We start from the raw sequence: 12,133 nt of genomic DNA, 5'->3' as shown, positions 1-12,133 counted from the left end.
TTTATTGGAATGATACTGCTGCCATATGAAGTATCAGGATGTGTTATAGTGGTAATTGGGTTCTGTAGTACGCGCCTCTCTATACTTACAATGGACACATCTATCATTTTTATTTAGTTTTAGAATAAATCAAGCCCAAGCTCTGAGTGCACCGCCATAAACTTAAAATTACAAAACCAAAATGCAAAGCCATCAGCCCACCCCCAACAAAACTGTTGTCCATTCTCAAATGCTGCCAGGTCCAGGCACGCACTAGTATGTCAAGTCAGCTACCCCTGCTTAAAAGCCAGGAGGAAATGCTGCAGGGCCCCTTCCCTCATCTCCAAAACAGCAAGACCCTAACTGAATACTGGCCACTTGGTAAAATGATTTGTATTCAAACAAGTTTGATGGCAATCAAATGGAACTACACATTAAAAATGTTCAAATTAACTTCAAATTGATCAAACCCCTATTATAAAGAAATACTGTGTAGCTGGATTCTTTTTATTTGCCTTCTTATCTGAAAGGCTTTAGGGTTCACATGGAGAATGGTCACACACACTCCCATACACCCAACCCTCCTTGCCCAGTGCTGGGTCTGTAGGATAGACTCACCTCTCCTGGTACTTGGCACCACATCTTCTGGAGGTGCATGGGAGGGCATGCAAGTCACATGTTCCCCTTCCCCAAATTTCTGTCAGGTTTCATGTCAGCATGTGGCTAGCAGCAGCTTCTTGCCACTGTGTGGGAGGGAAGGGACAGGTGCTGCTTCCAGCTGTGGGGTGTGGGAATGACCAGGCTCCTGTCTTAGCAGAGCTCATCTCTTCTCCCACCCCAGCTCCCTGTGGCCGGAAGCAGCATGTCCCTGTCTGCCTGCACAGTGTCAAAAGGCAGCTAGCACCTTCAGTATGCTGCTGACCACAGACATAATCTAGCCACTTCCTGTTCCCCCGGCTACAGCACGGGCAAGAAGGAGCGAAGCCCTCGGTATGCGCTGTGCACCAGGACATAGGCTGGGGTGAATGCAGAAGGTGCAAAGCCCCTGCCCAAGGGCTGGGGAACAGTCTGGAAATTGCTTCGCCCCCCCCCCCCCCACCCTGCCACTTCAGAACTTAGCTGAGGCTTCCCCCATGCCAGGGCTATGTGGGACTGGCATGACCAGGACTCCACTCTAGGTTCGGTGCCCCAGGCTGGAGGCAGTGGGGGAAAGGAGGAGCCTGTTGGTCAGGTGGGTGAGCTGAGCATCCAGCCAGAGGCTGATTCTCTGCTCAGGGCTGGGAGTGGAATGTGCCCTTTTGGGGTGATATGGAGGAAAAAAGAGGCTGGGAGGAGTGAAGTGGCAAAACAAGGAGAGGACAGTGAGAGGGGGAGCATGCGAAGAGCCAATGGGTAGGCAGAAAAGGTCGCTACCTGGGACCTATCCTACACTCACCAGCCACCGCAACTTGCAGTGAGTGCAGTACCTACCCGGACTGATGGGGAGGAGACAGAAAATACGGGACGGTTTGCCTATTTTTAAGAAAAAGTTGGGACAGCTGTGGTAGGGCTTAACTATGGGACTGTCCCTTTAATAACAAAATGCAGGACAATGTAGCACTTTAAAGACTAACAAGATGGTTTATTAGATGATGAGCTTTCGTGGGCCAGACCCACTTCCTCAGATCAAATAGTGGAAGAAAATAGTCACAACAATATATATACCAAAGGATACAATTAAAAAAAATGAACACATATGAAAAGGACAAATCACATTTCAGAACAGGAGGGGGTTGCGGGGGGGGGGGGGGGGGAGGAAGGAAGGTAAGTGTGCGTGTGACATGCATCTGACAAAGTGGGGTCTTTGCCCACGAAAGCTTATGCTCCAACACTTCAGTTAGTCTATAAGGTGCCACAGGACTCCTCGTCGCTTTTGCAGATTCAGACTAACATGGCTACCCCACTGATATTTGACACCATGCAAGTAAAACTGAAGTGTCATATGTCCTACCTGTTTTTACAGTGGGATAGCTAATGCACACGTTTTATTCTGCAATAACACACTCTTCTTATGCATGCTACTATTCACACACCCCTAGTCAGACGTGCTGGGCTGTAACTCCCCAGTTTAAATTCTGCAGTCACAAGGTTCCTAGTTTGCATTAACATAGTCCTATTTGTAGAGGACAACACTAAAACACAAGCAATTTAGATTGTGCCCATGGCATCCACATGAGGGAGCTGGCGTCTCAGCACTTTGGTGCATGCTACTGTTCAGACCACAATAGTCAGAACTGCAGGACAGTGTACTCAAGCCCTAAACATTACTGGAAGTCAAAAGAGAGTCAGCATCAGCACCTGAATTAAAATCCAGGGATTGCTGTTTTCCCAGTCCTGTGCCCAGACTACAGTGACCACCACTGCATTGACATGAACAGTTAAAGCAACTCATGTGGTATCATTTTGTATCAGCCCAGTGGAAATGGTTTTCACCAGTGACACCATGAAAAAGATCTTAGTGGTAATGCCTATGGCTTAATTGGGAGTTTGATTCTGGATGAATGGCAGGTGTTTTGGAAGCTAAAGCAAATCAGTAAGTGCTGTGTACTGAGGCACTGCACCAGCTAGTGTGCTGACAACCAGGTGGGTAAATCTTCAACAATTTCTGTTCTGACCCTTGGCTCTCATTCAGTTCAGAATGGCATTTGTATCTAAAGACATGAACAGTCCTAATGAAGCATTGTCCCCTGCAGGTTTTTGTTTGTCACGTAAGCAGGGTCTGAATGAACTCTCCGCTGACAGCTAGCTGGGAGAGGGGGTGAGATTTCAGGAGCAAACTGTTCACATGAACACATCTGCTCTGCATAGGTGTCTCACAGACAGGAGCTCAGAAGTGATCAGATTTGGCTTGTTTTGGGTTACAAATTTCTCAAGTACTGAATGCAGGGGTAGTGCAATGTTATCAGTGTTGTCTTTATTGCATGAAAACAGTTTAGCAGAACTGTACTGATCTTGCCTTAGCTAAAGGGGTCACTTTCATCTGAAAGAAACTTATTAAGCCAGAATGCCAGCCTCTTGTCAAAGTAAGAGAGATGGGGACTGGTGTCCTAGCTAGAAGGAGTGGATATGTCCTAAGGGTCCTTTGTCTGGTTTAACCTGTTCCTCCCTACTGTTCAAAGATAAAACTGAGGCTTCATTAAGAGCCTTTTGCAATTTTAAGAACTTATAAGAGCTAAAGTCACATGTGGTGGGGCAAACACTTGCAGAGGTCACAGCAGAAAGGCAGGTGACAGTAGAATAGTCAATTCTCCCAATTGAATGGCATTTGCCAAATGGCATCCAGCCTGGTAGAGTTGGTAATCTTAGTTGCCAGCAGAAGGGGACTGACAGGTGGCTGGTGGGAGTGGCCAGTGAAAGAGGCAAGCAGTTGACTGGTGGAGCAGCTAGGTGATGAGGAACAGTGGCTGATAGGAGGGTGGTCAGCCAGAGCAAGTGCTCAGAGATGGTGGAGCAAGCCAGGTGCTTTCTTTCCTGGGTAGGAGAACTCATACAGATGCAACTCTGAATCCAGGGTCCTCAGTAACCAAAGACTACCACTGGTGAGCAGAGGGGGCACAGCAAAGAAACTTTTGATTGTAGAATTCAAGAAGGTGACAGAAGTGTCTGTCCCATGCATGCTGGAGGAGGTATCCTGCTCAGGTTTTCAGGAGCTTCAGGGGATAGGCAAGTTAGTCTGTTACAGAAAAAACAACAAATGGTCTGGTGGCACTTTATAGACTAACAAAACATGTAGATGGTCTCATGAGCTTTTGTGGACACTTCTTCAGATGACCAGTAATAAGAAGTATGACCCCTACTCATACTCCAGTCATCTGCAGAAATGGGCTGTGCCCACAAAAGCTCATGAGACCGTCTACATGTTTTGTTAGTCTATAAAGTGACACCAGACCATTTAAAGTCTTCAGGGTTTTTTTTTTCTTAAAGTACATTTAAAAGAACACTAAGGGTATGTCTACACTACAGCGTTATTTTGCAATAAGCTATTTCGAAATAGTTAATTTGAAATAGCTTATTTCGAAATAACGTGTCTACACACAAAATGCATTTCGAAATAGCATTTTGCTATTTCAAAATAGTGCGTCCACACTGAGCGGATGCTGAATTGCATTTAAGGCCGGCCGGAACCAGGTCCAGCAGGGCATAAGGTCAGGAGTTACTTTGTATGGCTGCTGCCTGAGGCTATCTGAGGCCTGTGCTTAAAGGGACCCCCCTGCACAGCAAGTTCTCAGGTTTCCCTGCTTGCTTGCCTACCTCGATGAGGGACAGCAAAGCATTTTGTCTCTGCGTACTCTGGTTGCCCTTACTTGGGACACCACAGTACTCTGCAACATGGAGCCAGAGCTGCTCATGGGCACTCTGGTGCTTCTCTTGGACGTGTTGCAGCGAGCCTGGCTGCAATTTCTGCAGGCTGCCATCCGGGAGGTCCATCAGAGAGCTGTCAGTATCCAGGAGGCCCTGCGGTAAAGCTTCTACCCTGAGGAGCATTAACAGTCTCCCTGGTGTGCCCCAATGGGGGCTTGTGCTTCATTCCTCCCTCACGTCCTTCCACTTACCCCTCCCTAACCCCCCTTCCTGATGTCAACTAAAATACACTTTTTTTATAAACACAAACTCTCTTTATTTAACAAAACTGGGGGGGAGGGGAATGAAACTCTGGTGAGACTGGGGAAAGGAGGTGGGAGCGGGGAGAAGAGGAGGTAGGAGAGGGGAGGGGGAAACGTGGGAGGAGGGAGCTGGAAGGGGGAAGTAAGGGGAAGAAGGGGGAGGAGAAGCTCAGGGCTCAGGGGTGGGGGTCTCACCAGACAAACTTGATTTTCATGCAAACCTGCTCCTGGGTCCGCATGTGGCCTTTGGTGGCCAGGCTGGCAGCTATACTGCTATAGACGGCCATGTTTCTCCATCTACTGCGGAAATCATGGATGTTGGGGGCATCTGCCCCAAACCTGAATAAGGTCCATGATCTCCGCCCTGGACCAGGAAGGCACCCATCTTCTCTGGGCCCTGGCAGGCTCCTGGGAGCTGGCAGACTGCTCCTGGGGAGCAGTGGAGGGCTGGCTGCCAGTGGCTTGCTGGATCATGTTTTGGGGCCACTGGGTCAGGGGCAGTGACTGCTGGCTCTGGGCAGGCAGCCTTGGAGCTAGCACAGGCACTGTGGCCAGAGTCAACCCCTTTAAAGACTTCGGGGAGGGGGGGGAGGAAGAGGAGTGTTCTTGGTTAAGGCTGGATTGGCCACCAGGGCACCCTGGGAAGGCTGGAGGCCCCCTATTTCAAAATAAGTGTCTATGCAGCACTTATTTCAAAATAGCTATTTCGAATTTGGCGTTATTCCTCGTAGAATGAGGTTTACCAAATTCGAAATAAGCGGTTTGGCTGTGTAGATGCTAGGAAAGTTATTTAGAAATAAGGGCTATTATTTCAAAATAACTTTGCTGTGTAGACATACTCAAAGGTAGCAAAGTCAAGCAATTAAATTAGGAAATGTCAGAATTAAGGTTCCTGTGCAACTATATAATTTCCTTCCCCCTCTCCCTCATCTGCATGCATTATGATGCAGTCTTTAATTATATGGTTGCATAGATTTCCACGGGACTGCTGCCTTATTCAGTGAACTGGTAGCTATTAACCATTTCTTATTTTACACCCACCATCCAAGTGGCACACACATATTTTTTCCTAGGTATTTCTTTGATGCTCTCACCATAGTACGAGTACTTCCTATGCCCTAATGAATCTAGCTTCACAATTCCCTGGTGAGATGAGGTATCGTTTTTATTCCCATTTTGTAGCTGAGTAATTAAGGCATAGAGATGAGGGCAAAAGTGTCTACTAATTTTGGGCACCCAGTTTGAGATACCTAGACCCTAATGTGTTTTCCGAGTACTTAGCATTTTATAACCGGTTGTGCTTTCATTCAGAGCTAATGAGATTGATATCCATTAAGACAATATTGTAGTATTGGGAACTGTTCCATGGGTCCGGATTTAATGCACTCGAGGGTACTGAGGGAGTTGGCAAATGTCATTGCAGAGCCTTTGGCCACTATCTTTGAAAACTCATGGAGATGGGGAGAGGTCCCGAATGATTGGAAAAAGGCAAAGGTAATGCCCATCTTTAAAAAAAGGGAAGAAGGACAATCCAGGGAACTACACACCAGTCAGACTTACCTCAGTCCCTGGAAAAATCATGGCGGGGATCCTCAAGGAATCCATTCTGAAGCACTTAGAAGAGGGGAAAGCAATCAGGAATAGTCAACATGGATTCATTAAGGGCAAGTCATACCTGACCAATCTGATTAGCTTCTATGATGAGGCAACTGGCTCTGTGGATATGGGAAAGTCAGTGGATGTGATATACCTTGACTTTAGCAAAGCTTTTGATATGGTCTCCCACAATATTCTTGCCAGCAAAGTTAAGGAATTATGGATTGGATAAATGGACTTTAAGATGGATAGAAAGCTGGCTAGACTGTCAGGCCCAAAGGGTAGTGATTAATGGCTCAATATCAGGTTGGCGGTCAGTTTCTAGTGGAGTGCACCAAGGATCGGTTTTGTTCAACGTTTTTATTAATGACTTGGATGAGGGGTTTGGATTGCACTCTCAGCAAGTTTGTGGATGACACTAAGCTAGGGGGAGAGGCAGATACGCTGGAGGGCAGAGATAGGGTCCAGAGTGACCTAGACAAATTGAAGGATTGGGCCAAAAGAAATCTGATGAGGTTCAACAAGGACAAGTATAGAGTCCTGCACTTGGGATGAAAGAATCCCAAGCATTGTTACAAGCTGGGGACTAAGTAGCAGTATGGCAGAAAAGGACCTGGGGATTACAGTGGATACGAAGCTGGGTATGAGTCAATAGTGTGCCCTTGTAGCCAAGAAGGTAAATGGAATATTAGGTTGCATTAGGAGGAGCATTGCCAGCAGATCTAGAGAAGTGGTTATTCCCATTTATTTGGCTCTTATTTGGTGAGGCCACATCTGGGCTGTGTCTACATTGGCACCCTTTTCCGGAAAAGGGATGCTAATGAGACCAGTCGGAATTGCAAATGCCACGGGGGATTTAAATATCCCCCGCGGCATTTGCATGAACATGGCTGCCGCTTTTTTCTGGCTCGGGGTTTTGCCAGAGAAAAGCGCCAGTCTAGATGGGATCTTGCGGAAAATAAACCCTTTTCCGGAAGATCCCTTATTCCTACTTTAAAGGGTTTATTTTCCGCAAGATCCCGTCTAGACTGGTGCTTTTCTCCGGCAAAACCCCGAGCCGGAAAAAAGCGGCAGCCATGTTCATGCAAATGCTGCGGGGGATATTTAAATCCCCCACGGCATTTGCAATTCCGACTGGTCTCATTAGCATCCCTTTTCCGGATAAGGGTGCCAATGTAGACACAGCCCTGGAGTATAGCATCCAGTTCTGGGCCTCCCGCTGTAGAAAGGATATGGATGCACTGGAGAGGGTCCAGTGGAGGGCAACCAAAATGATTAGGGGGCTGGAGTGCATGACTTATGAGGAGAGGCTGAGGGATTTGGGCTTATTTAGTCTACAGAAGAGAAGAGTGAGGGGGGATTTGATAGCAGCCTTCAACTTCCTGAAGGGAGGTTCCAAAGAGGACAGAGAGAGGCTGTTCTCAGTACTGACAGATGACAGAACAAGGATCAATGGTCTCAAGTTACAGTGGGGGAGGTCTAGGTTGGATATTAGGAAAAACTATTTCACTAGGAGGGTGGTGAAGCACTGGAATGGGTTACCTAGGGAGGTGGTGGAATCTCCATTCCTAGAGGTTTTTAAGTCTCGGCTTGACAAAGCCCTGGCTGGGATGATTTAGTTGGGGTTGGTCCTGCTTTGGGAAGGGGCTGGACTTGATGACCTTCTGTGGTCTCTTCCAGCCCTAGGATTCTATGATTCTATGTCTGATTAGTCATGGGCGGTGCCAGGTGCTGAGACTGGTTGTGGGTTTGATGGAGGAAGTTCCTGCTTATGCTACATGCAGGTTTTGCAGCAGCTGAGGAGGCAGTATGTGCTTGTTCAGTTTCCCAGGATCATCAAGTAATTTCCCTGAACTCTAGAGAGATGACTGATGAACCCAGGAAGCTGAGAAGCCGATACTGTTATCTCCTTAGGCAACCCAGAACCTGCATGGGGCATATCAGAAGTTCAGGTTCATCTTCAGGAAAAAGTTGCTGATGCTTTTCCCAGTTGGCCTGAGGTCCGAGGAGGGGAAACAGGGGTGCAGCTGCTGTTGCCTCAAGTCTCCTCCAGATAGGTGGAGGTGGGGCCCAGGGCTCCTCCAGGCACCTGAGAGACGTCAAGGGCATTTAGGGCTGGACAGAGCATTTGGGTACAGGCTGCAGGAAGCACTTACCTCAGGCCAGAAGCAGCTGGTATGTCCCTGTGGCTCCTAAGCAGAGGTATGGCCAAAAAGGCACCACATACTGCCCTTGCCAGCAGGTGCTGACCTTACAGCTTCCATTGGTCACAGTTCCCAGACAATGGGAGCTTCAGAGCTGGTGCTCAGGGAGGGAGCAGTGCACTGAGCCTCCCTGGCCATCCCGGCACCTAGGAGCCATTAGGACATATAATCTATTTCTAGGATCTGTGTGCAGGGAGCTGGCACAGGGAACTGGCCTTAGCCTCACTGACTGGTCAGTGGGGCTGACTGGAGCCACCCAGGGTCCCTTTTCAACCAGGCATTCTGATCAAAATCCAATTGCCTGGCAACCCTTCTCAGGATTGAGAAATCATAATGGAGGAGTATAGAAGTGGGTTAAGTTCAGCTTTGTGCTTCTTCCTGCTGCATTATTGCACCAAACACCACTCAATCGGATCAGAGGATCAGAGCCTTCAGTTAGTTCCACTTTTCCAACTGTATAGCAGCCGCATGGTTTGTCATTATTGTATAATAGTTCTGGTCCCTCTCTTTTCTTCTCCCTTTTCCTCCCTCGCTTGTGTATGAATTATCTGGAAAATGAGGTGACAACCGATGTTCCCTCTAATCTTTTCCATTTATGTGTGGAATAATTTTTATGTGCATTGAGGCACGTGCGATTGCACACCATCAATAGAAACATACAACCTAGCTGTGGGTGCTCTGCTAATCAGCTGGGCAACATTTGAATCTCTCCTGAGTGGAATTACAAGTGCACAGCTTGCAGGGAATACTAGTGACAACTGAGGTGTCAAATCTGAAAAAGATACAAAATCTTCTAAATTAGTCCATACTACAAAAGCACATGAAGAGCTGCAGGGGGCCTTTAACAATTGGGCAAATGGGCAGTGGGACAGCAGATAAAATCCTTTGAATATAAGGTAATATGCACTGGAAGGAATAATTTAAAGTACTCAGTCACCCCCCTGGGTTCTAGATTTAGCAGTAGTCAGTTTAAGGAAAATCTGCAAAATGTGCAGCAGTAGACCCCCCCCCCCCCAAAAAAACATAGAAAAATCAATGCTTTTACTTCACCTAGAACACTGTGTGCAGTTCTATTCACCCTATCTCAGAAAAATACAGACGGAGAAGTTATTGGGCGAGTTACAAAGAAAGATTACTGTATGAGGGGAGAATATAAAGATGGGGATTGTTCTGTGTAGACAGGAGATGAATAAGAAGAGAGATGAAAACTGTATTCAAAGTAACAAAGAGTTACTTCCCATTTCTCATAATACATCAAGGGAACATTCAGTGAAGCAGACACACACAAATGGAAACACCCTTTTACACAGTGCTCACTAGCCTATGGCTAACTATCAGTCACAAGATCTCATTAAGGCTAACAGAAGAACTTTAAAATGTCTCAGAGGGGTAACCATGTTAGTCTGTAACTTTAAAAACAAGTGGTCCTGTGGCACCTTAGAGAGCAACAAAAATATATAGGCTCGCGAGCTTTCATGGGTAGGGGACACTTCATCAGATGAGTTGGAATGGAAATAACAGAATCCAAGATCTATACAACAGCAAAATAAGTAAAAGTCAATTGTAGGACCCCGCGGTTAATGAAGCCGCAGGTTGGCCACCCATGTGCTAGATGGATTATTTGTGAAAGGGATGCAAACCCTCAGGCTTTAGGACATAAACCAACCTCTTAATGATGGGGTTAAAAAAAATCAACTATGGGCAGGTTATAACATAATTTTCCTTCCTTGTACCTTCCTCTGAAGATTCTGATACTGGCATTGCTAGAAACAAAACAGAGTAGTTTAAAGCACCATTTTTAAAACTTGGGTCACAGGGCTACCAGGGCAAGCCACTTGCGAACCACAGCCAATGGGAGCTGTGACGGTCCATAGCTATGGACACTTAAGTAAGCAACATGGTGTGGGCCTGCCAATGGCTTACTCTGGTGGTCTGCAATCCAGGTTTGAAAAACGCTGTAAAGAACTCTGATCTGAATGCTAATCTGGCATATTTCTAAATGCTTGGTCTCTTTGAGTTCACTATGATCATGTGTCCAGGTAAAGGTATTCACATAAGTTTCTAGAATCAGACCCAAATGTTGTAAGGATTGCTTGGAGCTTAGAGAAGCCTTGTTATGAGTAAAGTAAAAACTCTTCAGTTAACGTAACTATCAGGATCAGTTAACCAGAAGCCCTCCACCTTTGGTTATGTCTACATTAGGGACCTTACACCAGCACAGCTGTCCCATAACAGCTGAGTTGCTGTTTAGATCTCCCGTGTAGCTGTTCTTTGCCATCAGGAGAGAGCTCTTCTGCTGCCATAATTAAACCACCCGCAATGAGCAGCACATCGACTTTTCCAGTTGCCATATTGCTGTCCACACCCAGCACTTTTGCTGGTGAAATTTGTGATGATTAGAGAAGTGGTTTACTTCACATCCTGACCAACGGAAGTTTTACCAGTAAATCCAATATGATACCAGATTCTACTCCCTCGGTTTAGTTGAGAGTAGAAAATCCTCAGGGTCACATTCTTTGACTAGTGGCTCAGATGAAAAAGGGGCAACAGTACTGTCCCATCGCCACCAGACTGAAGCCACTAATCAAAAAATAAGTTTGACTGAACTTCCTCTTTCTAATGCCAGTGACCAAGCACGGAGGTTCTGCTTTACATGTTTCATTCATCTGTGGTGAGTGTGGGGTGGGTGGAGTGGATAACTAAGAAAAGAGAAACGGATGAGTTTGTGTACAAAACATACATCCTACGTAGGCAGTAATTAGGAGGCGGCTGCTATGTTTAGCCTCACATTTCAAAAATGTTCCAAAAATAGATGTTGCTTCAAACAATACAAGTCAGATGTGTACAAGTCAAACCCAGGTCATTGCTTTTTTTAAAATGTGTGTGTGGGTTGCAAAGGTTAGATACATTAATTCACTTTTGAGAGTGAAGAAAAATATGGAAAACAAATGAAAAGGGCTTTGGGGGTAATTATTATGAAAGGAAGTGAATGGAACATATTACTACAACTCAAATGCAGTGACTTGAATTTTCAAAAGTTACTAATGACTTTTGATGACCAGTCTGAGGTGTCTTAAAAGGAAATGGACCCAAAACTATAAACACTCTTGAATGTGTGCACTATATCTTTAGAAGGGAGATGTGTTTCGTGGCAGTAAGCATACTAATGTCCCTCTGTAGGGATATCAGTGTGAGCAGTCGAGGACAGAAAATGACCTTTATATTTAAACTAGAAGATTTACTTGGTGTTGCTTAGGTCCTTAACTCAAACTTAACTTGTTTTTCTTCATTTAAATCATTGCGCTGGGGTAGAGCTCAGGAAGAGGAATTCAGTAGCAGGCTGCCCCAGGGAGAGAGGATTTACCCCAGCCCTCTCTCACTGCAGCAGCTTGGGGCCAGGTGAGAAGCGCCTGTCCGTGGCCACTGCAGCTGCAGTGGGCACAGCCAGAGGAGATGGACACACAAAAATAAAAATTCTCTAAAATATATAGTAGATAGCTGTCCCTTTCTCCACCCCTGCCCACCGCTGGCCCAATGGGGTTATAGCTGTCGCAGTCCTCCATCTGGCTTTTTGCTGCTCTCACATGGTAATTTTACAGTTTAATTGTCTCTACTCCAGATCCCTCCCTTTCCATTTCATGAGAAACAATTACATTTCAGGCATATCCCATTGTCCTGGCACAACCAACCCCTGACCTTGCTTTAAGTTAG

At 46.2% G+C, this 12,133-nt stretch overlaps 1 protein-coding gene across 1 annotated transcript in view; it reads left to right on the top strand.

Moving 5' to 3' along the window:
* The first annotated feature begins 2,578 nt into the window (after positions 1 to 2,578).
* SH3BP2 (SH3 domain binding protein 2) overlaps positions 2,579 to 12,133 on the top strand; it is a 103,421-nt gene continuing 93,866 nt past the window's right edge. Inside the window, exon 1 of the mRNA XM_075930864.1 lies at positions 2,579 to 2,601. The gene's annotated coding sequence lies outside the window, so the exon portion shown is untranslated. The remainder of the gene's footprint in view (positions 2,602 to 12,133) is intronic.

This window comes from Pelodiscus sinensis, chromosome 5, assembly GCF_049634645.1.
Source record: "Pelodiscus sinensis isolate JC-2024 chromosome 5, ASM4963464v1, whole genome shotgun sequence".
Classification (NCBI taxonomy): Eukaryota; Metazoa; Chordata; order Testudines; family Trionychidae; genus Pelodiscus; species Pelodiscus sinensis.
Note: the sequence above shows the minus strand (reverse complement) of the source record. Positions and strands in the feature narration are given on the sequence as shown.